The sequence below is a fragment of the Felis catus genome, chromosome E3 (genome assembly GCF_018350175.1).
Source record: "Felis catus isolate Fca126 chromosome E3, F.catus_Fca126_mat1.0, whole genome shotgun sequence".
Taxonomy (NCBI): domain Eukaryota; kingdom Metazoa; phylum Chordata; class Mammalia; order Carnivora; family Felidae; genus Felis; species Felis catus.
In genome coordinates this window covers 31,639,058-31,665,620 of record NC_058383.1, presented here as the reverse complement: position 1 = coordinate 31,665,620, position 26,563 = coordinate 31,639,058, and the positions used below count along the sequence as shown (strand labels likewise).

The following is a 26,563-nucleotide window of genomic DNA, read 5'->3' as shown; positions in this document are numbered from 1 at the left end:
GGCATTTCTAACACAAAAAGGCCTGGACTTGAACCTAGAAATTGGCCCCTGACTGGCTGCACCATCCCAGCCCCCACTTTATCACCTGTAAATGTGCCACTTGGACTTTTGGGGTCCCTAGCTGAAAATTCCCCTTGTTCGCAGTCTCAACGGATTTCCTCAATGAGAGATTCTCTCTTAAATGGGCAGGGAGGGGTATATAACGGATACTTATTCCTGGGCTTACGGGAATGAGTCCGGGAGTAGCTCATTCATCAAACCCTGGTTTAGAACATGATTTCTCAATCTTGTTTTCATTATAGCCGCCTAACCCCCTCCTCACCCCCAAGGAAAAAATTAAATTACATTTAAATTTAATTAATGAATTTAAATATAATTTAATTTCTACCTAACAAGAGAAATTAAATACTAAGAAATAAGATTTCGTTGGATAGGGTTGAGTTTTGGAGGGCCACACAGCACCGTACTAAGACTTTCTTTTTTAACCTCTCCCCCACCCCCCAAACCAATTTTCACTCCCCGAAGTCCCCACTGAGAAAGGGAGAGAGAGGTGGGCAATGAGGTATTTGGGGGCCAATGAGTTTTCCAAACCACTGACATGTATTCATTCAGTAGTCCCAAAATGTGTTTCCCCTCTCCTTGCTGTCATGAATGCAACTGTCTGAACGAATTTTAACCTTTTACCGAGTCCTGGGGTCCCTTAGGTCCGTATTAGGCCCAGCCTCTCATGGTTTCATCTGGTGAGTCACAACCAAGGGAGGTGAGCAGAGGGAAAGTGATCAGCCCAGGGAGCCCTCTCCTCTGCCTAAAGGGACCAACCAGGATTGGACTGGCTGACGCCCACTCCCTCCGGCACTGAAGTCTTGAACCTGCAGGATTCTCCCCCAGCCAGCAAGTGAACGATGCTAAGGGTACCAGATAACCAGGCTGTTTGAACCCTATTTGGGAATCTTTGAACCCAGAGGTCCTGGTCTGAGCAAAACCTGCTGTCTGTCACCTACTCCCCACCCCCCCACCCCGGGTTCACACTAAGATGTGAATTCGCATTCACCCAGCACCGCATTACGATGAACTATAACGGGAACTATAAGGGGCTCTCGGTACTGCAGCCGCCTCCGTAATTCACACCCTTACTCGTCACCCCACGTGGTCCCGCTGACTCAGGAATTACTGTTGTCATCCCAACTCACACACGAAATAAACTGGGGCCCACAGAGGCGAAGCTGCTTGTCCAAAGTCACACAGACAGAGTGCATCAGACTATGGTTTGAACCTGCACCCATCAGACTGCAGAGGGCTTCTTTATTATTATTATTATTATTGTTTATTTTTGACAGAGAGAGAGAGACACAGCAATCGCGGAAGACGGGTAGAGAGAGAGGGAGACACAGAATCCGAAGCAGGCTCCAGGCTCTGAGCTGCAGGCACAGAGCCTGATGTGGGGCTCGAACTCACACACCAGATCATGACCTGATCTGAAGTCGGGCGCTCAACCGACTGAGCCCCCCCCAGACGCCCCTAGACCCTGGAATACTTCGGACCTCTCCCAACACCTCCCAGGGAGACACAGACACAATCAGCAGCCTTGTTTTGCACACCTGACCCCCAAATGACACGTGAAAAGAGAAACAGGGGGGCGACATTATTTGAACGCTCTGCCTCCCTCACACGTGTAAAAAGATGCATTTTCTGCAGGCGCTCACACCACACACTCAGGACGAGGCAACAAAAGGCCTGCCTATTATGGATTCCAACTCATTTTGTCACTGGCGACTTCGCCATGCAAAGCGATCTGCTTCTTTAATAAGGATGGAGGGGAGGGGTTGAGGACCTTAATATCGGCCAAAGGCAGATCTCCAGGAAGCTCTTCCTTCTTGTGATGGGAAGAGGTCAGAACCTCCCCAAGATACAGTGTTGTTCTGCAGCTTCCTATGTACGGGACCTCACGGGGCCGGGCCGGGTCGGCCAGCTGCCTCCACACCCGCTCGGGGAAAGGCAAAGGCCCCTTCCCCGAGGAGTCTCAGAGCAGCTCAGCCTCGGCTCTTTAATACCTGCTCTGCTGAAAGAGAAGGAAAAGGCCCTCAGCATCCTGGAGAGAAGCCAGGCCCGCCGAACCCAGCGATCCTCACATCCTGAGCTGATAATGAACCGGTCCTGAAGCCTCGGGACACGGGAACAAACCCAGAGAGACCTCCTGCTCCTAAAACGTTCGGCCTGACCGGGCTCAGAACTCTCTGGAACACCCTGGTGGGACCCACTTCAGGCCTTCAGGTCCTCCTCGCTCTGTTCCCGCAGAGCCGCGCGTTCGGTGTTGGCGGAGCTGAGCCCGGCCGCGGTCCGCGCGGCATCCTCAAATCCAAGGGTAAGGGCTGACCCCGGGAAGTCTGGAGACGACCGGCAGACGGGCCTTCCCACCGCAAAGTTGGCCCCAAGAGATCGCCGGGTGAATCTCGACAACGCGATGCCGCGGGGTGGGGGGGAGAGCCAGGCGCAAAGACCACGTAGGGTAGGAGTCCATTGACATGAAACGCCCAGAACAGGTATATCCGGACCCAGAAAGTCAGGGCAGGCCAGGAGCTGGGAGGAGGGTGCTGGGAGGAAACAGGGGTGACTGTTAATGGGCGGGGGGAAGGGCAGAGGCGGGGGTACAGAGGATCTGAGGCAGGCTCCACGCTGTCAGCACAGAGCCCCATGCGGGGCTTGAACTCATGAACTGGGAGATCATGACCTGAGCCAAAGTCAGACACTCAACCGACTGAGCCACCCAGGCGCCCCTGCACATTTTTATGCGTCTGCAGCCTCGCTTAGATATCCCCAGACATGCCCTGGGCATGCTCTTTCCACTGCCCTCGCTTTCCTTCCTTCCCGATGGGCTGCAAATTCCTCTCATCTGCCACATCCCAGCTTGTGCATCACCTCCCCCAAGAAGCGATCTCTGGCCTTCCGAGGGGAGAATTAAACCTACACAGTGCGGAAATCAAGGGTGCAGGGTCTCTAGCCGGACTGCCTCTGGCCAAATGGCATGCCTCAGGGCATGACTTTAGTGCCTCATTGATCCCATCCGTGAAATGGGGACACTGGTAGTTTCTTAAGGCTCTTGGGAAGATTAAATGAATCCACTTAAAAAAAAAATTTTTTTTTTAATGTTTATTTATTTTTGAGACCGGGAGAGACGAGAGAATGAGTGGGAGAGGGGCAGAGAGAGGCGGGGAGACACAGAATCCGAAGCAGGCTCCCGGTTCTGAGCGGTCAGCACAGAGCCGGACGTGGGGCTCGAACTCATGACCTCTGATATCAACATCTGAGCCGAAGTCGGACGCTCAACCGACCGAGCCACCCAGGTGCCCCTGAATGAATCCACTTGTGAAAAGCACCCAGAACAACGGGGGACACAGAAGCACTCTGCTCTATTTGTCACAGAGCGCTTCTCTTTACTGGTCTCTCTTCCTGATCAGTCTGTGGGCCGTGTAAGGGCAAGCACTGAAATGCCTTCAAATCTGCATCCCTAGCATCTAGAACTAGGCTCACAAGGTCACGGGTGCTCTGCGGGGTGACCGTCCACCCCAGTACGCCTGAGATGGAGGGGTTCCTCTGGATACGGGATTCTGGTGCTCACACGGGGAGCACAGGACAAGCTGGTCATCCTGACACTTCAACAACAAATGGGGAGAGAAAGTAAGACCCATCCAGGAAAAAGGGAAAATAAGATCGCATCCCGGCATCAACATTTGGAAGCAGACATCACTGAGGGTCTTACCCTAACACCTCCACCCAGAAGCTGAGGACGTTTTTTGCAGGAAGATGCTTATCTAATGACAAGCCTCGGTAACAGATGGTCTCCTGGTTCAGCTCAAGGTTAACATGAGGCTTTGGCCAAAGTGGCAACAAACACGCCCCAGAATTGGGATCACTTGACTGGGTCTGAAACCCTTCATTTCCTCCGGGATTCCTGGGGAGGGTGGTGTTTCTCAACGGGGCACCCCGGGGATGTCAAGGCAGGAGATCGAGTCGAGACGTGGGTGGCAAAGGAAGTGTGGAGGCGGGCAGACACGAACAAGATTGAATCAGAGAGGAAAAAAAAGAAGCCACGGTCTCTGAACATCAAGATGGGCTCATTTCTATTCCTTGATGGAAGCTGATGCCACTGATGAAGGTCAGGGCTGACCTGCTCTGCGAAGGTGCCCCTGGTTTGTGCCAACGCCCACTCCTGGTTCTGGCTGGGGTTACCGAAGAGAGGGAGGGGTTCGTCCTGTGACTGTAGCACCCGTCCGACATCTGGAGGACTCGTGAGCAGGCTCCGCACTGCCACCACCGCCCACTCAGAAACACCTGTCACTCCATGCTCACTAGGGGGCAACCGGATGATGACTCATCGACTCTCCAGAAATGACCATCTCTCTTTTTTTCATGGTGTCAAGAAAACTCAGAGGCTCCATCGTGTACCCCCAAGAGACCATAAATGTCAGCAACTGGTGCTGACGCGTGGGGACAGGAAAGGGGACAGGAAAGGGGACGCGTGGGGACAAGTCACACCTTGGCTGGCACCTCCCTCCTCGGGGCTCGTTTATAACCAGGGAGGACCGAAGGGATGGTCACTCTTGGCAGATGAGGGGCTGAAGGAGTCTCGGGTCATTTGCCCTTCCCACCCCCATCCCTTTCTGCTGAGAGGACCAACAGGCAGGTCCAGAAGCAGGGGAGGAGGACAGAGAGACAATGCCCGACGTTCAGAGGTCTCGTGGAGCAAGAGTACAGGACATAACAGGCTTCACCGCAGACTCCAACCAGGAACTGACCTGGTGGAGAATCTGAGGCCGTCACCACCGAGCTCAGAGACGGTGCAGTGGGCCTCGCGCCCAAGATACCATCACACGGTTTCCAGAAACGCCTGCATGTACCCCCCAGGTCATTCACAAGAGTGGGGAGGCACCAGCCATCTCCCGCGGGTCACTAGGAACGGCACAGACTGCGGCCCGGCTTGCTGACTTGGAATGACGTAAGCAGGTGCGTGCGGCATGGAGAGGGGAACATAAAAGCCCAAAAGAAAATCCAGATGATGGAATTTAAAGGCAGGTGGGATGTGTAAGAGCCGAAAACTCTGGAACTAAGCTCCCGTGGCTCAAACCCCCAACTCTGCCCCTTCTAGGCTTGGTGAACTCGGGTGAGTTGCTTCACCGCTCTGTGCCTCGGTGTCCTCATCTGGAAAATGGGCTGATAGTACCCAGCCCTCAGAGGGGTGCATGCGGATGTGCTCAGAGCACTGGGCATGACCGTTACAATACAAGCGCTCATTCTAATGACGTACAGGGAAGCGGACTAAGGACCAGGGAGGGGTCACTTGCCCACAGTGACACAGACGTGTCACTGCCAGAAGGCAGGAAGATTCCCCCACCGGCTTTGAAGAAGGCAGGGGCTGCTCCCCCACTGGCTTTGGAACAGGAGCAAGGGGCCACGAGCCAAGAAACGCAGGTGTCTCTGGAAGCTGGGAAAGGCAAGCATGGAGTGTCCCCTAGAGCCTCCAGAGGGAACACTACACCTTGATTTTAACCCAGTGACATCCATTTTGGACTTCTGATCTCCAGAGCTGGCAGATAATGGATTTGTGTTCTTTCAGCACCCCCCTCCCCACTCCCCCACCCCAGCTTAGGGTACTTTGTTACAGCAGCCATAGGAAATGAATACACCCACCTCCCAGCTGGGCGGCCCAGATTCCCCACCTGTGGATTCTCGAGGGGACTCCCCTCCTTCCCACAGTGGGGGCCCCCTGCACCTCTGACCACCCCCCTCCCCCGGCTGACCTGACTCCCTGAACCTCCCATCCGAACTCCCAGGCGTCGGTCCGCCTGCCCTCAATTCCGAAGGAGGCCTTCTCTGGCTCAACTTCATTTAACCCTCTGAGTGTGGCCACCCTGGCGTCTGCATGCCCGGCCATCTCCCCGGGGACTCTGCTCCAACAGTGTCCCCTCAAATCTTTCCTTATCAACATGTCAAAATGAACACCTCTCTTCCCTTTGCCTGGGTGCTCGGACCCTCCGTCCCCCTGCCTCACTCCTCCCTCAGCCACAACCCCACTAAGCCCGCTTCCCACTTCCTGTCCTCCTCTTCCCAGGCTGGAGGGCCTTCCTCATCTGGCCAAGGCCTGCACCTCTGTCTCCTTCAGGGGCTGCTCTTTCCCCACCAGCCGTCCCCCAGAAGATCCCCAGGAACTTGGGTCTACACCCACTCCTCAACCCCATACCCTTCAAGCTGATCCTGGCCCACCCACCCTGGACAACTCCCCTGGGGGTATTCACACACGAAAAGATGCTCATCTCGCTCCAGGAGACGCAGTTAAAATGGGGCAGAGACAGACAGTCAAGCCTAGTATCGGTGAGAAGTCCTGTGGACATCACGCGCCTGCTGGCAGGATGGGGTGACAAGTGACCGTCAGTTCTGTGGTCTTCCTCCCCCAGACCCTTGACCCAGGCTCATCAGGAGAAAACATCAGACAAACCCAGACTTTCTACAGAGGACCAGGACAGTACTCCTTCACAAACTGCCTCAAGGTCGCAGAAACTAAGTCCGAGAAACTGTCACAGACCAGAGAATGAGACCTAACAACTAAATACAATGCAGGATCCTGGACTGGATCCCGGAACAGAATCCAGTAGAAGAAAGTTCCTCCTCTGAATTCAAATAGTCTGGAGTTGGCTAAGAGTAAGGCACACCAGTGTCAGTTTCTTACTCGTGACAAATACACCCTGATGCCGTGCGATGTCTACCTTACAACGGGGGGAACTGAACGGGGTGTATGCAACTCCTGAACACTTTGCAACTTTTTCTGTAAATGTGCAACGGAGGCACCTATCAAACTGTAACATGCACGAACGCTTCGACCCAACAGTTCCTCCTCTAGGCATGCAGGGGAGAGATGTCTCACGCGTGGGCGAAGAGACAAATGATGAGCCCACAGGGGCATTCACTGCAACGTGGCTAGAAACCACCTAACTCTCCATCAGCAGGAGACGGTGCACATCGGTGATGGGCCAACCGCACAAGAGAACAACAGTACAGCAACCATCAAAACAGAACAAGCAAGAGTTTTATGTGTGGAAATGCATCTCTTGGATAGATCACTACATTAAAGAAAGTCCAAACAGACCATCATTTGGGTACACGGAAGAAGGATATATATATATCTCCTTGTATAACGTGCATAAAATGTCTCCGAAAGGATATATAAGAAACTCTAAGGGGCGCCTGGGTGGTTCAGTCGGTTGAGCGGCCGACTTCGGCTCAGGTCACGATCTCGAGGTTCAAGAGTTCCAACCCCGCGTCGGGCTCTGTCTGTGCTGATGGCTCAGAGCCTGGAGCCTGCTTCCGATCCTGTGTCTCCCTCTCTCTCTGCCCCTCCTCCGCTTGCACACAATCTCTTTCAAAAATAAATAAATATTTTAAAAATAAAAAAGAAAGAAACTGGTAAAGTGGCTGTGAGCAGGGGAGGGAGGTGGACTGTGGGAAGGACAATCCTTCGCCTACACCTTTGCTGATCTTCTGTGTACTGAGCCACAGCAATACTGCATGATCAAAAACCGAATCAGGAAAAAAGTCAATGCAGTAAATTATAACTTATTAAGCAGACATCATTTAATGTTTATTAATTATAATATATTATAATTAAGTAATTTAAAATAAAACTTTTTTTTTTTTTTTTTTTTTTTTTTTTTTTTTTTTTAGTGGGGAGAAAGAGCCTCTGCAAACCCGAATCTATCCTCCCCAGGCCAGCCTCCTGGGTCCTCCCACCCGTGGGCGAAATGATGTCATCACAGCCCTTTGTCCCGCCAACTGTCTCAGGTTGCTGGCGGGCACCTGGCCTTAGCCCCTCCCTGAGTGTTTGCAGAGTGATTAAAGCTTCTGATTACCTCTATTTGGTGAGAAAAACATATAAGCTGCTGTTTTCACTATATCATCCCCAAAGCCATACAACAATCTCCTATTTACCAGAATAAAGTTCTTCTCTTTGAATTTTGTGCTCTGACCCAGTTCTGAAGCCTGATGGTTTATATCAGACCAGGGAGAATGGGCCCTCCCTCACCAGCCTTAAGGAATCCCTTTGAGGAGGCCAAGTTAAGCAACATAAGGGAGACAGGGGAGCGGACCCAAAGGGGAAACTGAGTCCAGATTCTAAGGCAAGTGGCGGGTCTCGGGGACACAGGCGAGGGCAGGCCAGGGGGTGGGGAACAGCATGGTTAGACATGCAGAAGCGGACATAGACTTGTGTCCCGGGGGGAGGCGAGCAGCGCTTGGCCAGGAGCGTGCGGTCCGGTCACGGGGGCCTTCCCACCAAAAAGCCGGGCCCAGGCGAGGTGGACACCAGGCTGGACCTTCCAGGGAGGGACCCCACACGTAAGGGTTCTGCTTAATGAACCAGCAGCCCAAGAGGAACTAGAAAACCCCCCTAAAAGTATTCAACTCCTGCCAACGAGAGTTAGTCTCTAAAAATAAGCCTCAAAACTTAGAACACGAAGAGAAACCAGCCCCAGCACAAGCCACGCGGGCAGCGGCGGCCCATCAGCACAGACAGCATCAGACAGGCCAAGGGGGCGTCCCTCTCCCCAAATCCTGTCCGCAGGCAAGGAAAACTCCAGCCTCGTAACTTCCGGTGCTGAAGCCTTCTTTCAGCATCCCTCCCCCAAGAGCATCTGAACCATTTTCTAACATCGATTCTGCGTTTCTCTCTGCTTCCTTAAAGTCTGCAAAAAGTAAGAAAGACACACCTGGGTCGGCCGGCGGAGGTTCCGCGCTATCCCACACCGTGGAAGGTCCAGCCTGGGGCTGCTGGCAGCTCCCATCCCCCCCCCCCACCCCTGCTGTGCCAAAGCCTCGAGCCTGGGAAACCAGCCCCCACTGGGTAAGAACTCTGTGCAGAGGAAGAAAGAGTTACTACCTTCCTCAGGTGCCTCCTAGGAGTAAGGTAAACACGCTTGGGCGTCTGTCTTGATGATAAATATCTGTGTTACTCGGGAGTCTCCTATTTGCTTATTTCCTCAACTCTGGCTATATTCCAGTTGACCGTGGGGAGCGGGGATTATAACTGTCCCGTCTTTGAAAGTTAAGGGAAATATCCGCCTTGCCTTTAGCAAGACTTAAGGCGAGAAGAGGGTGGGAAACGTTCCCCACTGAGCTCTCTTAAGTCCTTGGCCCCCGCTCCCCCGGCCCATCCCATACAATCCAGCCCTCTGCGACATATGCCCTCCTTCAGCGTCCTAATTGCGTCTCCCTAACTGGACCACATTGCACCCCTCCAGGGCAAGGGCTGTGTGCTACATTTCTCCGGGGTCCCCACAGGGTTTTGGGAAGGCGATGCCCACACTGCGTCCTCGTAGAAGGGAGATTTTACATGCATAGAACAGTACGTATACTCCACATACGAAAGCCAAGTCTATTGTGCAAGCTCTTTAGAAGTGTGCATTTTTTCAATACAGAAGAAAAGACAAGTCTTCCTTCCAGAAGAATTCCAAATAGTGTGTGCGGACGCCCCTCCCTCCGGGGGGGGTGGAGCTTAGTCCCTCCATCCCCCTCCTGGGTGTGGGCTGCATTTTGTATCTCGCTTTTAGGGGATAGTCCACCAGACAAAGACAGGAATTTTGCAATGGAAAAACCTGGCAACCACCACCTCAGTCTAGTGGTGAAGGTTCACGTTATCAGGACCCCCTGAGGTCACGAGACACATCCATGCCAATTCTTCCCCACTAACCCCAGTGTGACCAGAAGAAAAACCCCAGACAAACCCAATCTGAGGGAAATTCTACAAAATCCCTGATGGGTACGCCTCAAGAGGTCAGAGAAACAAGACTGAGGCACCGTATGACCAGAGGATGATAGAAAAGGGAATAAACGGCATGGGGTCCCAGGGATGGGACCTCGGGACAGAAAGAGAATGTCACTGGGAAAACTGGTGAACTCCAAACAGAGTCTGGAGTTTTGTTAATGGTGAAGCACCAATGTCATCTCCTTGGTTTGACAGAGGTACCGTGGGGATGACAAAGGACATTGTAAACAACGGGGGAAACCAGGCGAGGGGTCCCCGGGGAACCCCCTATACTAACTGCAACTCTCCTATAGGCCTAAAACTGAACCACAGGGTGAACTGGGGCAAGCAGGCCTTGCCCAAAGGCATTCAATTCAAATTTTAAAAAACAAGTTTTTTGTTTTAAAAAGGGTTCTGTGTGTTTTTTTTAAAGAAAGTAATTTTGGGGGGCGCCTGGGTGGCTCAGTCAGTTGAGCGTCCAGCTTTGGCTCAGGTCGTGATCTCACGGTCCCTGAGTTTGAGTCCCGCGTGGTGCTCTGTGCTGACAGCTCAGAGCCTGGAGCCTGCTTCGGAGTCTGTGTCTCCCCCTCTCTGCCCCTCCCCCACTCTTGCTCTGTCTCTCTCTGTCAAAAGTAAATAAACATTAAAAAAATTAAAAAAAAAAAAGAAAGTAATTTTTTAAAGTGTATTTTGGTGAAATGCAAAACGTTACGTGGGAGCCGGTTTCTGTGACCAGGGTTTCTAATATTTCTAAATGGGGAGGAGAAAGGAAAGAAAGAGAAAGAGAGGAAAAGAAAAAAAAAAAGAAGAAGAAAGGAAGGGGGTGGGAGAGAAGAGAGGGAGAGGGAGAGAGGAGGGAAGGGAAGGGAAGGGAAGGGAAGGGAAGGGAAGGGAAGGGAAGGGAAGGGAAGAAAGGAAGGAAGGAAAGAAGGAAGGAAGGAAGGAAGGAAGGAAGGAAGGAAGGAAGGAAGGAAAGAAGGAAGGGAGAGAGAGGGAGGGAGGGAGGGAAGGAGGGGGAGGGGGGAGAGAGAGGGAGAGGGAGAGGAGGAAAGAAAGAAAGAAAGAAAGAAAGAAAGAAAGCAAGAAAGCAAGAAAGCAAGCAAGCAAGCAAGCAAGCAAGCAAGCAGGCAAAAGGAGGAAAGAGAAAAGACAGAGGGAGGGAGGTAGACAGAGAGAGAGAGAGAGAGATGCCCAAATGTAAGCAAATGTCCAGATCCCGAGGTTTGGGGACTCTCCAAAACCCCTCAGCTGGATGTACAAGGACGCCTGGCCACACATCTGTACCCCTCCCTTAAAACATCAGATTTCCAAACTCTCACAAAGCGGTTTTAAACACATGTGGGCAATAAACTCTTCTAAAAATACATCAGATCAACATGGAAAAGGGCAAGGCCTTCAGGGAGAAGATAAAGGAGTTTGTTTGTTTTTTAATCACCAACCGAATCCTCCTTCTAAAATCAGTTCTTTCAAGGAGAGAAAAGGAAGATTATTCAATTCTACAGCCTGTCCCCACCGTCCAGCCCCAGAAAAGGAACCCAGAGACCAGCTCCGATTGGAATATTCGCCACACTGAAATGATGGGGGGGGGGGGAATTCCTTAAGCCAAAAAATAAAAGCGGGGGGCACTCATGTCAGGACGGACATCTAAGAAAACAGCCCCTGTCGGTACACAGGTGGAGAGCCAGCTGGCAAGTCCAAAAAGATCGGGTCTTTTGCGATCTCTGGAGAAAAATGTTCTCTAACAAGAATGCAAACATTAAGTGAAACCTGATTATAAAAACTCTAAGGAACTACCGGACTCGTACATGTAGTGAATCGAATAGTGCTCCAAATTCTTAAACTGAGACTAGTTAGCAGTCTTGAAAATACAGATTCTGCAAAAGGCCGGTTTTGTTAGAACGGAATTTAACCTGCCTACGCTTCCGGAAAAGATGTCCAAGGCGAACGGGGCTTCCTAAACTCTGAATTACCACAGGGGAGGAATTCCGACAAAAGGAGAGAACGGGATCTCCTGCCTTCTTCAGAAGACGAAGCGAGGACCCTGTACGACAGTTCTTAGGCTATGTGACCTCAAACAAATTCAGGCTCATAGGAAAGATTTCAGAGAAATATGTTCAACTGCCATCCTCTGGACTCAGTCTGTTTCTACAGGGGGACACGTCCCACAAATCAAAGATAAAGTTACTACAATCTGAAGGCCAGGTTCAAATATGGCATAAGTACAAATTACAGTGATTCGCGGGATGGAAAAATCCTTCCACTGGGGGGGTGGGCTTCTCCTCCCTCCCCGCCCCCCGCCCCCCACAATCGGGAGAGGGGAACTTCCCTCTGGATTCCTGGTGAAACCACATCCCCAAGTTTCCACGGGAATGATGAGTTTTGATGAAACGGCACGAGAACACAAACACGACTGCATCGGGATACAAAATTGTAACGGACCCTGATTACAGCTTCAGAAAAAAAAACACAAAAAACAGTCTCCATGATAACAGACCAAGCCGTGCAACAAGGTAAACTGAGCCTAGCTGTTTGGTTCACAGGCTGAGATCGTCCCCGATCTTCTTTAACTTCCACACTTTCTGCAATATTGTTATTTTTTACATAACTTTCAGAAATATCACTGCATCCTCTACAAATAACCTCCCTGCACTCAAGGTTAAGGCAAAAGTGAATGATAAGCTCTTAAATTTATTCCAGGAACACTGACAATTCTAAAGTTCCCTGAACTAAGCAGCTGAAATTCTTTGGCTGTTCCTTTCTCGAAAGTTAACGCCTATAAGGAAGGAAGACATAAAGGACACAGTGCCTTGAGCCTTTAGGATCCTGGTGAATTAATTTCCCACCCACTACAGGGAAGCAGGGAACCACCAAGCAGATACCCTCTATATATTTCCTTTCTTCTGTCTGCGTCTTTTTTTTTTTTTTAAAGATTTTATTTTTAAGTAATCTCTACACCCAACATGGGACTCGAACTCACAACTCCGAGATCAAGAGTCGCAGGCTCCACCGGCTGAGCCAGCCAGGCGCCCCTCTGTCTGTATCTTAAAGCCTGCGAAATCACACACAGTTCTTCTACTGAAATAACTTGCACGCAGGGACGACTACATTAACCAAGGGAGTGTTATCACGGCGGCCCAGAATACAAAGATTCGAATAATAAGACATTGTGTGGACCCAGGAAAGTACCACTTGGAGCTCAAGTAACAATTTTAAGGTTAAGCAAACACCCGTCGAGCTCAGAACGGACTATGGCAGGCCAAATGGGCACCAAGGACATCATAAACACGTCCACACTCACCCACTGGGCTGTTTTCATTGCAATAAAAGCAAAAACAAATACAACACAAGTTGCAGTGCCCGGACTCTAGGACTCCCTCTCATGAATCTCCTTTCTTCCAACCATCACTGCAGCTCTGGGTTGATTCATGGTTGGCAGCAGAATTTTAAGTCCCAGATGGGCACCAGCCCATTCTCACAGTGGCATTGCGGTTAATTAACAGCAAGAGGATGTGCTGCTTAGCTCCTTGAAAATTAACTTAGGCCGGAAATGCCTTCTGGCTCCTTCCCTCCCAGTGGTTCCCCTTTTCCGACCCAACCCTCGTCTTGTCTGTGCCTCCTCTGAAACTTTGCTGAGATCCTTCTGCTGCTTCCATATGTCCCCCCACGTGTCCACATATGCTCAGGCCTTGGCTTTGCTACTAAACCCACAGTGGCTATTCGCCTCTTGCTCACACCTCCCTCCTTTCCACTCCCCTCAAGCTCCTTCCAGGCATTAGAGAGCACTGACTTTTTCACCTGCATGTGTTTCCACTTTTAACCCACAGCGTAAATCCTTCAGGACCAGGAGCCATTTCTTCCAAGTCCTTTAAAGGGCAAGGGTGGCACTTTGTTTCTTCACAACCAGCCCATAAAAGAGACTGAAGGAGTAAAGGGAGGTACACTCACCGAAGTATCTAGTATTTTAGAGACCTAAGAAATTGATCCTGTTTCAGATCAATCACCCAGTCACGTAATCCGCAAAAACATTACAAGGATACTTTTTCAAATGTGAACAAAAGCATCTATTATTAATGCCTTAAAGTAACAGGAAAGACAGAAGACGGGCCTCTCTCTAGTAGATCTACAATTAATGTTTCTTAGAGAGGCTGGTGCACTTTTTGATCCCACACAAAGGCTGGCTGAGCGGTAAGCCAAGTACAGCATGGGTGTTACTTCATGCAGGTAGAACAGGTCACCTGCTCTCCAGAGTCTGATCCAACTATGAGAAAACCAAACACGGTCGTGGAGTCCCAGATACCAGCTCATGCCTCTCTTTACAATGGAATCCAGGTTAGTCCTACTTTAAAAGAACCACCCTAGAAGGCTGCGGGTGGGGACAGGAAGGTAAGCAAGCAAGGGAGGCAGTCAAGCATACAATCATGCAAACCATGCCCTTGCTTAAAAAGGGCCCCCGGGGGAAACTGCAGGGCCAACCCGCCTTCCAGGCTGCCCCTGAATCAGCACCAGCCCCCCAGGCCAAGGCCAGGGTTTGTACCCCCTGGGGAGGGCTCCTGGGACAGTCTAACCTGATGGGGTAAGGGAAGGCCCTTGACTTCCAGAAACTGGATTTCCCAACCAGCCAGCAAGCTCAGTCCAGCAGGTAATGACATCAGCCCCACGAATCGGAAGCACAAAAGTGATCAGAAAACTAGTGAAGGTCCAACTGGCCTGAGCCCTGGAATGCTCGGCCTTTCTAGAATGGGCCCATTTCCCCATCCCCTGACCTTGACCAACACCACTGCCCAGATCCATACTGACCTGGAGAGCAGAGGGGAGGAGGCCACCTGGCTAGCTTGGTCAAGAGGGGTGATGTCCACCTCCGCCACAAGTTCCCCAGCCGGAGCCACCAGCACGCATCGGGCACCGCCAGTAGGTGGGTCTGTCGGGGCTCATCCCTGAGCTGACCGGGTGCCCACCTTAACCCGCGGGGAAGGGGTTTGGCCAGGGCCAAGGCTCCCTTCTCACGGTGTCCGGATTTTCGCCTCTCGGGGGCTCCCTCGGCCCCCAGGTGTCCACAACAAAGGCACGCGCTGACAGTGGCAGAGGCAAAAAGCGCCGATGCCGCGGCCCCTAAAAGCCGACTTTCCGGGACCGGCGTCCGGAAATTGTTTCGGACGACCCCAGCGCTGGCGCTGGGCCCACTCGTCGGGGCAGGGACGGAACCCGGCCTGTCCCACGGCCGGGACAAGCGCCGGGAGGCTGGACACCCGGCCCCGGGCGGGCCCCGCGCGCCAGATCTCGCCCGGTCCCCTACGCCCTCCACCCCGCCTCGACCCCCGGGGCCCGCCGGAGCCCCCGCCGCCCCGCGACCGGCGCGATGCCCCGGGTCTCCCGGCCTCGGCTGCTCCCGAGCCCCGGACCAGTGCTCGCGCCGCCGAGCCCCGCTCCCTCCCGGGCCGCCGCGCCCCCCGCCCGCGCCCGCGCCCGCGCCACACTCACCGCCGCCCGCGCAGCCAGTCGAGCCGGGAGGTCTGAGCGAGCCGCGCAGGCGGGCGGCCGGGCCGGGGTGGGGCGGGGCCGGGCCGGGGCCGGGGGCGGGGCCGGGGCGGGGCGGCTCAGGCTTCCGGCTCCCCCTTCAGCCCGCGCACCGACCCACCCCGCCCAGTGCGGCCTGGAACGTGCCCGAGGCTGTCCCCCCCCCTCCGGGTTCTGCCCGTCCCTTCCGTCCAGCGGAACATCCCCAGAGTGCACCCCGACCCCGCTCACTCCCTCGATCCCCTAGGTTCTGCCGAGGCTCCTCGCGATGACCTCGGGGGGGGGGCCCCCAGTCTCCCCATCCTGTCCCCCTTCCCCCACTGCGGATTCTGCCCCTGCACGTCGATCCCCCTCCCCTCCTGATTTCCGCATCCTGCTCTCCCCATTCCCCTAGGTCCCCCCCATCTCTGGCATTCCTAACCCCTCCCACCCTCAGACAAGGTGGACCACCAACTTCTGAGTCCCAGGTTCAGGGTTCCCTGCTCTCAGTAGAGTAGCCCTTACTCTACCCGTAACTGAGTTCCGTACCTTCAGACGCATCCAGATAGCCCGAGATACACCGTGTGCCTTTGGAAACGTCACCCACTCTGGGCCTCAGTTTCCTGTCTGTAAAATAGGCATTAACAGCACCTGTCGCATATATCTTCTAAGAATGCATTGAGATCTTGCAAGCAAAGGGTTTAGTACAGGTTAGGTGTTAAATAAAACCAATATCCTGTCTTACTACCTTCTATGTCCCCAGGGAGGTCCACGCCCCCTAGGTACTTTCTTATTCCATCACTAAAATCTCTCTCTCTCTCTTTTTTTTTAATCTTGAAATTTATTTTTGAGAGAGAGAGAGAGCATGCGCGTGAGCAAGAAGAGGAAGACAGAGGATCTGAAGTGGGCTCTGTGCTGACAGCAGGGAGGCCCATCTGGGGCTGAGACTCATGAACCATGAGATCATGGCCTGAAACACCCAGGTGCCCCTGCCCCTAGAATCTGCAAATCAATATCTCCTGTTTCAACATCCACTCAGTCCTCTGCCCCTAAATGGGTGCTGCCTGCCTATCCGCTAAGAGCCCCATTTGCCTGGTGAGGTCGTAACCGCAGCCCTGATCCAGCAGGGTTCTGGGAGAAGTCATTACAAGCCATTAAGGAGCTTGTGTGGCTTTCAGAGTACACAGTCTTGGAAATGGGAGGAACCCTGATGCGGCCATCTAGAGAAACGCCACTTGGGCGGAGAGCCTCTGAGTCCCTCCAGGGATTCATAGATTTGGATCCTACTGGATCCTAAGACTCTTCCGGTGACGGGATCCTCTGCCTTCACACAAAGACCCCAGAGACACTGAGACCCAGACAGGTAGAATGACTTGTCCAAAGTCCCAGAGCAAACTGTCCTCTCTGCCCCTGTTCAAAGCTCTCACCACCTTTTACCATATGGACCCAGCCACTACCAGCCATGAAAGGTATTACTCAATTGGGGGAGGGGATTTCAAAGTCCTCCCAACTGTGAGTAATCGCCAGGGAAAGGTTATTAGTGAGGCCAATCTTTTATTTTAAAACTATTGAGGAAGCTGGAATAAGCCCAGCCTCTGACATTCTCCATTTTCAAGGTGGGCAAAGAGGCATGTTGTCCTGACATAAAACCAGAGTATCACGGACTGTCACTAGCAAGATACAAGCCCTACAGAAACTCTGTCAGAGCAAAATGTTCAAGAAACAGCCTGTGTGAATGCTTTCCCCCTCTCCTCCCCTCCCCTCCCCTCCCCTCCCCTCTCCTCTCCTCTCCTTTCCTTTCCTTTCCCCTATCCCCCACCTCTTTCTTTCCTTCTTTTTCTGCAGAGGGAAAAGTAATCGCACATCTGAATTACTTCTGTCTTTTACTCAACGCTACCACGTCATTCCTTTTTCTCCTTCAACAGCTGAGCATCACGGGAGCTGGCTTTGTTTGTTTTTTTTCTTCAGATGTCCTAAACACTTAACTGCACCTGTGAGCTAGCGATTATTTATGGGGAGGGCTGTAAAACTGTGACTCTTTTTTTCAATCCCCAAGAAACCATAGAGATTGAATTTCTAACCCAGTGCTTCTGAGAAGCGAAGGAAAGTAACCCAGACACACGATCATCTCAATAGACACAGAAAAAGCATTTGACAAAACTCCAACATCTTTTCACGAGAAAAATACTCAACAGGGCAGAAATAGAAGGAAACATTCCACAACCTGATAAAGAGCATCTACTGTGACCAACATCCTCCATGGTGAAAGACTGGATGTTTCCCCCCCCCCCCCCGCCGAGATCAGGAACAAGCACTTTTGCCACTTCTACTCAACATTGTACCAGAAGTGCTAGCCAAGACAATAATACGAGAAAAAGAAGTAAAAAGCATCCAGAATGGAAAGGAAGAAGTAGGAACTATCTCAGTTCACAGACAACATGATCTTACACAGAGAACATCTTAAGGAATCCACAAAACATCATCAGTGCGAATCAACAAGGTCAGCGAGGTGGCAGGGTACCAGATCAACATACAAAAATCAGTTGCATTTCTGTACACTAGTAAGGAATGACACAACAATGAAAATCAGAAAATAATTTAAGAAAGTCTGACTTATACGGTGAAAACTACAAAATATTGTTGAAGAAATTAAAGACCTCAATGAAATGGAAAGACATTCGTGTAGTATATCAGTCAGAGTTCTCTCAGAGAAACAGTACTGGAAGGAGATGATAGATGGGTGGATGGATAGATAGATAGGATGGGAAGGAAGGAAGAAGGAAGGAAGGAAGGAAGGAAGGAAGGAAGGAAGGAAGGAAGGAAGGAAGGAAGGAAGGGATAGATAGGATGGACAGATAGATAGATAGATGGGATGGACAAGTAGGTAGGTAGGAAGGAAGGAAAGGATAGGCTGGATGGATAGACAGGATGGGTGGGTGTGGCTGATGGATGGATAAAGAGACAGATAGATGATAGATAGATAGATAGATAGATAGATAGAATAGGTAGGTAGGTAGGTAGATAGATGGGATGGGAAGGAAGGAAGGAAGGAAAAGATAGGTAGATAGATAGGATGGACAGATAGATAGATGGGATGGATAAGTAGGTAGGTAGGAAGGAAGGAAAGGATAGGCTAGATGGACAGACAGACAGATAGGATGGGTGGGTGTGGTTGATGGACGGATAAACAGTGATAGATGATAGATAGATAGATAGATAGATAGATAGATAGCATAGGTAGGTAGGTAGGTAGGTAGGTAGGTAGGTAGATAGGATGGGAAGGAAGGAAGGAAGGAAGGAAGGAAGGAAGGAAGGAAGGAAGGAAGGAAGGAAGGAAGGGAGGGAGGGAGGGATAGATAGGTAGGTAGATAGATAGATGGACAGATAGATGGGATGGATAAGTAGGTAGATAGGTAGGAAGGATAGGATGGATGGAAGGATAGGATAGGATAAGATAGATAGGGAGGCAGATAGGCAGATAGATAGGATGGATAGGTATGTAGGCAGGTAGATAGAATAGGATGAATGAATGGAGAGAGGGAGAGAGAGAGAGAGAGAGAGAGAGAGAGAGAGAGAGAGAGAGAGAGAGAGAGAGAAAGAGAAAGGTGAAGCCCTCAGGCAGGAGTAGAAGCTTTGGTCCACAGGTGTAATCCTTTCTCCAGAAAACTTAAGTTTTGCTCTTAAGGCCTTTTAACTGATTGGATGAGGCCCAAATTACCAAAATAATCTCCTTTACTCAAAACTTGTTGTATGGAACATGATTCACTCATTGCACTGTTTCAAGTACAGCAAGACTTTGGATTGCGAGCATAATTCATTCCTGAAACACGCTTGTAATCCAAAGCACTTGTATATCAAAGTGAATTTCCCCACAAGAAATAATGGAAACTCGGATGATTCATTCCACAACCCAAAAATATTCATATAAAAATGATTACAATACTGTAATATAATGCAAAATAATAAAGAAAATGAGAAATGTACAGAAAAATAAACTAACCTGCACTTCCCTTTAAAAAAAAACAACAAAAACGTGTTGTAGAAGTTAACCCCTTCCAAAAATACCTTCACAGCAAGACCTAGATTAGTGTGTACTTGAATTACTGGCCACTATGGCCTAGCCAACTTGACATTGAGGCTAACAACCATCACAGGCGGCAAGACTCCCCAAACTGAGGTACAGATCGGTGTGATGTCTATCAACATCTCAGCTGCCTTTGCAGGCAAGTGTTATGTCCCACTCTGGTGCGGACTGTTGATAACGGGGGAGGGCTGTGCCTTTCTGGGGGCTGGGGGTGTATGGGGGGGAATCTCGGTGCCTTTTTAAAAGGGTCTTTTTTGTAATATTCTGGAGCTGGATGGTGCTAACAGCTGCCCAACGCTGTGAGCACTTTGTGCCATTGAACTGTATGCTAAGAAATGGTTAAAAGGGTATATTTTACCGTCATGCACATTTTCCCATGAAAACTAAAAGTGAGTTATAGTAAAAGTAGGCAAAGGACCTGAGTAGACATTTCTGCAAAGAAGATACACGAGCAGCCAAGAATCAGCTGAAAAAAAAAAAAAAATGCTCCACATCGTTAGTCATCGGGGAAATGCAAATCAAAACCACAATGAGATACCGCTTCGTACCCGCTGTGGTGGCCATAAAAATTTTTTTTTCTTTTTTTTCAATGGAAAATAACAAGGGTTGGGAGGGACGTCAAGAAATTGAAACTCTCACACGTTGCTGGGGGCCATGTATAACACCGCAGCTGCTGTTCCGGCCCCAAACATATACACAGAATGATTGAAACCAGGCATTCAAACAAAAAGGTACAGAGGAATGTTCTTATCAGCAATATTCACCCCCCGTCAGAATGTGGAAATGACCAAATGTCCACCAACTGATAAGTGGGTGAACAAGACGTTGTGCATCCACACGCGGAATACCGTTCGGGCACACAGTGGAAGAAAGCACAGGCCCACGCTACAATGTGGATGACCCTTGAAAACATTGTGCTCGGGGCGCCTGGGTAGCTCAGTTGGTTAAGCGTCCGACTTCGGCTCAGGTCATGATCTCACGGTCTGTGAGTTCGAGCCCCGCGTCAGGCTCTGTGCTGACAGCTGAGAGCCTAGAGCCTGTTTCAGATTCTATGTCTCCCTCTCTCTCTGCCCCTCCCCTGTTCACGCTCTGTCTCAAAAATAAATAAACGTTAAAAAAAATTAAAAAAAAAAAAAGAAAAGAAAACATTGTGCTCATTGAAAGAAGACTGACACACGAGGTCCCATATCATAGGATTCCATTTGTAGGTTATTTCGAGAATAGGCAAATCTACAGTGGCAGAAGGCTGAGTCGTGGGGGCCTGGGGCTGGGAGGAGTGGGGAGCGACTTCTAATGGGTATGGGGTTTGTCTACACATGTTCTGGAAGCTGGTTGTGGTGATGGTCACACTATTTTGATGTACTAAATGCCACGAAATCGTAGAGTTTAAAATAGTTGAAACACTAGGGCTCCTGGGTGGCTCAGTCAGTTGAACATCCAACTCTTGATTTTGGCTCAGGTTGTGATGCCAGGGCCATCCCCCTGCACCTCTCCTTCACTTGCACTCTCTCTCTAAAAAAAAAAAAAAAATGGGGGGGCACCTGGGTGGCTCAGTCAGTTGAATGTCTGACATCAGCTCAGGTCATGATCTCACAGTTCATGGGTTCGAGCCCCGAGTCAGGCTCTGTGCTGACTTCAGATTCTGTGTCTCCCTCTCTCTCTCTGCCTCTCCCTCACTTGTGCGCTAACCGCCCCCCCCAAAATAAATACATAAACATTTTGTAAAAAAAGAAAAAAATTTAAATAGTTGAAATCTTAAATTCTGTATGGTGTGCATTTTATTTCAATTTAAAAAAAAAAAAAAAAAGTAAAGCAGGGACTCACCTATGCCCTGTTAGGACACAGCCAAAGGGGGCCACATGGCTTTTCATGACATCCGTGGTTGTTTCTGTTCCCACTGAAGAGTCTGCTGTTGTGCTCAACCCAAAAAAGTCTCGGCACGAGATCCGGGCCGTGAAGACACATGCGCCGATGCCCCGGAATCACACGGGCAGACAGAAAGGGAGAGCCGCCCTCGGGCTGTGCTCTGAGACATCAGAAATGACAGCGGCCAGGAGAGAACGATCCCATTTTTTTGTTGTTGTTAAAAGAGGGGGGAAAAGGTACACACACACACACACACACACACACACCCACCCTGGGAAAATGCCTTGACACTTTCTCAGGGATAAAGGACACCGCCAACGGGAGCCTCTGAGTAGGGATTCTTTGTCTCCTTTTGTTCCCGGCCATTTTTCTGATATTTACAGGACACATACAAATTGCTTGTTTAAAAAAGCTAATCTTCAAAGAAGGAACTCGGTAGCCAGAAATAGCCTCCACTGGCTGGTTTGTGCTATTCATAACAACAAGTTCTGGTAACTAATGTTTCCATAACACCTTTTCCATTTTCAAAACATGGTTGCTGCACACATCACATGACTCATCCTTGAAGAAGCCCTTTGGAGTAGCGAGTCTTACTGCTGAGACACGCAGATGGGGAAATGAGGCCAGGCGACCAGAAGCTTGCCCGTGGTGGTGGTGGTGATGGGAAACACCAACTGTGCCCCCGCTGGCTGCAAGGCCCTGGGCAAAGCACTCGTACATTCGTCACCTCATTGTCTCCTTGCAAAAACCCTCATATTCTCGAGATGGGGAGACTGAGGTCCGGAGAGGTTCCAGCATCTGGGCCACCTGTGGAGACAGAGGCGTAAGAGGCACAGGGCTTCCGTGGGTGCCCATGGTGCGGGAAGAACAGGCAGGGGGACTTGGGCTGGGCTGGAGGAAGCTGGCAGAACTGTCTTTTCACACTGGAGAGGGCACGGGCTGGCTTCCGCTCATACAGACCTGCCTATTTCTCTTTTGTGGGTTGGGGCTTTGTAGGAGAATATACTGGGGGGAAAGGCTCTGAGGCCCTAGCCTGAAAGCTCTCAGTGATCTGGAAGGCTCTAAGCTCCAAGAAGCTCTCCACAACATGGGGGCTAAACACAGGCATGGAGCCAGGCAGCCTGGGTTTCAAACGCCACTGCCACCGTGACCAGCTGGGCGGCCTTTGGCAACTCGCTTAAACTCTCTGGGCCTCAGCTGTCACCTGTATCAAGTGGAAATGGTAATACTTGCTCATAGAGTTGTTTCTGTTCCCACTGAAAACTCTGCTGTGGGTGCACCATTGTGACCATGTGTCAAATAAATGGGATTCTGGGATTTATCTTCCACTCACCCCTGCACGGCCCGCCCCCGCCCCCTCTGCCGGCCTCCACTCCAGAGCTACGCAATGGATGTGTCTGTCCACGGCTCCCCACCTGGCTTTCAAAGGGACGTCCTTGTCTGCGACTTTCACCATCGCTGGGCTCTTTCTGCGTTTTGTGGATTTGAACCTGAACACGAGTTTTCGTCCATCAGCTCCGGGGCGCCTGACCTCAACTGCAGAACTTGGTTCAAGGCTGGTTTCCCCTCCGGCCAGAAGGAGACGGGCAGGCCGGGGGCTGGGCTTGTGGGTCCGGGGAAGCCTGGAATTGCCCCACCTCCAGAGGGTCTGACCAGGGCTCAGGGGTGGGTTGGGGGGGCTGGTGGGCGGTTTGAGGAAACGGAGCAGTGGTGATGCCTTGAGTCCGGCACGAGGCCTGGGCCAAAGTTTCCTTGTTGGCTCCTTCCCAGGAGCAAGACCTCAGCCGGCCCCTCCCTGCAGACTCCCCCGCTCTCTCAGCTGTCCTGCCAGCTCCCAATGTGGCCATGACAGTGAGAAGAAGTCACGAAGGGAAGCAGTGTGGCAAGGTGCCGGCACAAAGGAAGGCTTCGGGGGTTCAGAGCTGCTATTACCGACCTGCTATTGTTCTTAAGCGCCCCTTCCAGCAAACACAAAAACCCACATGGGGCGCCCGGGTGGCTCAGTCGGTTGAGCGTCCGGCTTCGGCTCAGGTCATGATCTCGCGGTCTGTGAGTTCGAGCCCCGCGTCGGGCTCTGTGCTGCCAGCTCAGAGCCTGGAGCCCGCTTTGGATTCTGTGTCTGCCTGTCTCTCTGCCCCTCCCCTGCTCGTGCTCTGTCTCTCTCTGTCTCTCAAAAATAAATAAGCATTAAAAAAAATTTAAAACAAAACAAAACAAAAAAACCCCACAAGTCATGAGAGTGCCTCCCCTTGTTCTCGAATCAGTTTTGATCCACTGGCCGCAGACACAGCTCCGTGATAAGAAAACGGTCCCGCTCAAACAAATGAACTCTGGACACAGATCACCAAACACCCCCTACCTGAGCTCCTGACTCAGTTTCCCCACAATCCAGAGTGCTGTCAGGACCCTCCCTAAGGCCTCCAGAATGCTATACGATCTGAGCTCTGTTCTTCTCTGCCCTCAATTTCCAGACACCCTCGACCTCACTCTGCTCCGGCCAAATAGGCCTCCCTGCTGTTCTAGCACAGCCCTGCCTCGGGGCCTTTGCACTGGCTGTCCCCTCTCTAAAATGCTATAAATGAGGAAGCAATCAAGACTCAAGGTTTTTGCCACTGGTGTCAGAACTGGGATTTGAACCTAAGGTAGGACTACGAATGAATTCTAATGTGAACTGCTCGAATTTTCACTCTAATTCACTGCAGCCAAGCCCCCGCCCATTCCAAATCGTGCGCCTCTGTGCAGGGAGCCAACTTGTCCCGCCTGGGAGCTGACAAGCCAAGTCAGTAGGGCACGAAGGCCCTAAGGCCCCTGGACAGAAATCTCCAGCAGCAGGGGACAGCTGTGGCATCAGGGCTGAAGAGGGTCCCCTCGAGTGACAAAAGAGGAAGCGAAGAAGCAGAAAGGAGAAGTGGACTGCAGCCCTGCCTCATTTCTCAGACCCACATAGGTAGTTCCCAGCATCGCGAGAACGAAACAGAAGTGAAATCCTGTAGAGTCATCGGACTCAGGGCGCCCGGGGTTGGGGGGCTGTGGGGGAGGAAACGATCCCACCGTATCTCCCTGAGCCCCTCTCTGGGCCAATCCCGGCGGCCATGGAGATGTTGGAGAGGCGCTTGCTTGCAGACCTGTGGGCGATCCGCACTGAGAACTCACTCACTGCACAGATGTCCCGGTGGCTGGGCACAGATGGGTCACCCCACGGAGCCTCCACAGCCCAGAGTGGAGACGATGCAAATGGCTGTTAAAAGCGCGGAAACTCCTCTGCCACCATTTACGAGGACAAAATGGCCCCAGCCCCGTCTGTCCAGTTACAGAGATCGGGCTGTGAAATCCTCCAGGGGGAAAGACAAGCTGTAGAGCAGGGAGGGGGTGGGGTGGGGCTGGGCAGTGCACACCGAACGGGAACACGTATGGTACCTGCTTCCTCGAAGGTCACGCCAAGCGGTGGGACATGAAGCCATATGACGAGGTCATGACCAGCCACCTTGCCTTTTAAACAGAACGGGATGGGATGAGATAGGACAGGGCAGACAGGACAGGACGGGGAAGGACAGCATCCAAGAGACAACCCCAGATGGCATTTCTTATAATAAGTAGCATTGCATAAGTCTTCTATTTAGTTATACGCCAGCATCCGTGTCTACTGGGTTACAATGCAGAATCTATTTTTTCTCTGCGGCTGGGAGCTAAAAAAAAAAAAAAAAAAAAAAGTTTGAAAACCCTGGAAACGGAAAAAAATGAAAAGAAAGAAAGGACTCAAGGTGGCCCCCTCTGAAGAGAAGGAGGCCCCGGGAAGCAGCCTTACTTTATACAATTCCGTGCTTTTTTTTTTTTTTTTTTTTTTTTTTAAACAACGAGCACGCATTGCTGGGTTTTTGCAATAACATAAAGAACTTTTAAAACCTTTTAGAAAACATAAACATGCCTGCCTCAGTCTCCAGGAAAGAGGATGGGCTGTCTGAACTGTCAACTAGTTCTTGATGTGGAAAAGGCCAAAGCCCTGTCCCGAGGGGCGCTCCCTCCCAGAGGGTTTCCAGGGCCTCCCCGGGTTTTTTCCACTCCTCCTTCTCTTCCCCTCCAGAAAGCCACGGGACCATCCAAAAAGGAAACTCGCCTTAAGACGTCAGTCTTCATTTTCGAAAACGGAACAGGCGCCCCCCACCCCGCAACGGCCATTGTGTTTTCTGTTTTCTGTTTGGCATTACAGAGTCCATATTTTCCATAAAGAGCCTCCCTGGCTTCATTTTTAAAATGCCTACAAGGGGGACAATCTACCGGTCGCACCCAATGATTTCCTATTGTACTTGTCACCTTGGTAGATATCCCTGGGTGTGTGGTCTTTTCTTTTCTCTTTTTTTAGGATTAGTTCCTTAGGGCAAATTCCCAGAAGCCTGATCGCTGGAGAGGGAAGCGTCCACCTTTCCAGGCCTCTGATACACTCCGCCGAGCGGCTTTCCGAAAGAGCTGGGGACTCACGCCTTTTCAAGGAACTGCCCGCTGTGGGGGTGGTTAGGTCATCGCCACCTTTGTCTCCCTGCGGGACACATCTGTGACCCAGGCGCCTGTGTCACGGAGCCCGGAGGAAGGCGGGAAAAAGCATTCCCCTCTCCGCCACCAGGCCAGAGCCTGGAACCGGCGGGTCGCGAGGACTCCAGAGGGCGGGGAGGCAATCCCTTCCCCACCGTGGAAACCTGGAGGCCAGGCCGGCACCATCTGGAAGCCAGGGCTGGGAAGGCGGGTGTGTTCTCTCACTGGGCCGCTTTGTGCACCGCGGGCCCCATCGGGAGGTTGCGAGCATGAAGAATGTGGCCCAGAGCACGTCACGCTGCATGTCTTGGAGGGTTTGGGCTCCTAGGACAGGAGGCCCCAGTAGGACCGGCTCAGAGACAACGCAGATGTGTTTCTCACAGTTCCGGAGACTGGGATGTCCCAGGTCAAGGGGCCAGCCGATTCAGTGGCCGATGACCCGGATGTCATCATACGGCGCAAGCGGGCAGGGAGCTCCGTGGGGTCGCTTTCATCAGGGCACTGATCCCATTCATGAGGGCTCCGCCCCCATCCCCCAGTCGCCTCCCCAAAGCCCCACCTTCTCACACCATCCCGCGGGGGTGAGGTTTCACCTTGTGGACCTGCTGGGGGGCGGGGGAGGGTGGTGGGGACACACACATCCGTCCGTCGCACTGGGCATTTCTGAGCAGAGAGGATCAGGGCCATCCGTTGTCCAGATGGGGGTACAGCTCAGCATCGGCTCTGCCTTCGGAGACCCCCACGGACCTCCTCGGGGCCTGGGGTTCTCAGAGCTAAAAAAAATATGAAAAGCTGCTGCTTTCCCA

General features: G+C 51.6%; 1 long non-coding RNA gene across 1 annotated transcript in view; it reads right to left on the bottom strand.

Annotated features, from left to right (window-relative positions):
* Positions 1 to 20,555: 20,555 nt before the first annotated feature.
* LOC111558263 overlaps positions 20,556 to 26,563 on the bottom strand; it is a 72,305-nt gene continuing 66,297 nt past the window's right edge. Inside the window, exons 5-8 of the long non-coding RNA XR_006590917.1 lie at positions 26,351 to 26,530; positions 24,648 to 24,916; positions 21,189 to 22,037; positions 20,556 to 20,876 (exon numbers count right to left, since the gene is read on the bottom strand). This is a non-coding gene — a long non-coding RNA (uncharacterized LOC111558263). The remainder of the gene's footprint in view (positions 20,877 to 21,188; positions 22,038 to 24,647; positions 24,917 to 26,350; positions 26,531 to 26,563) is intronic.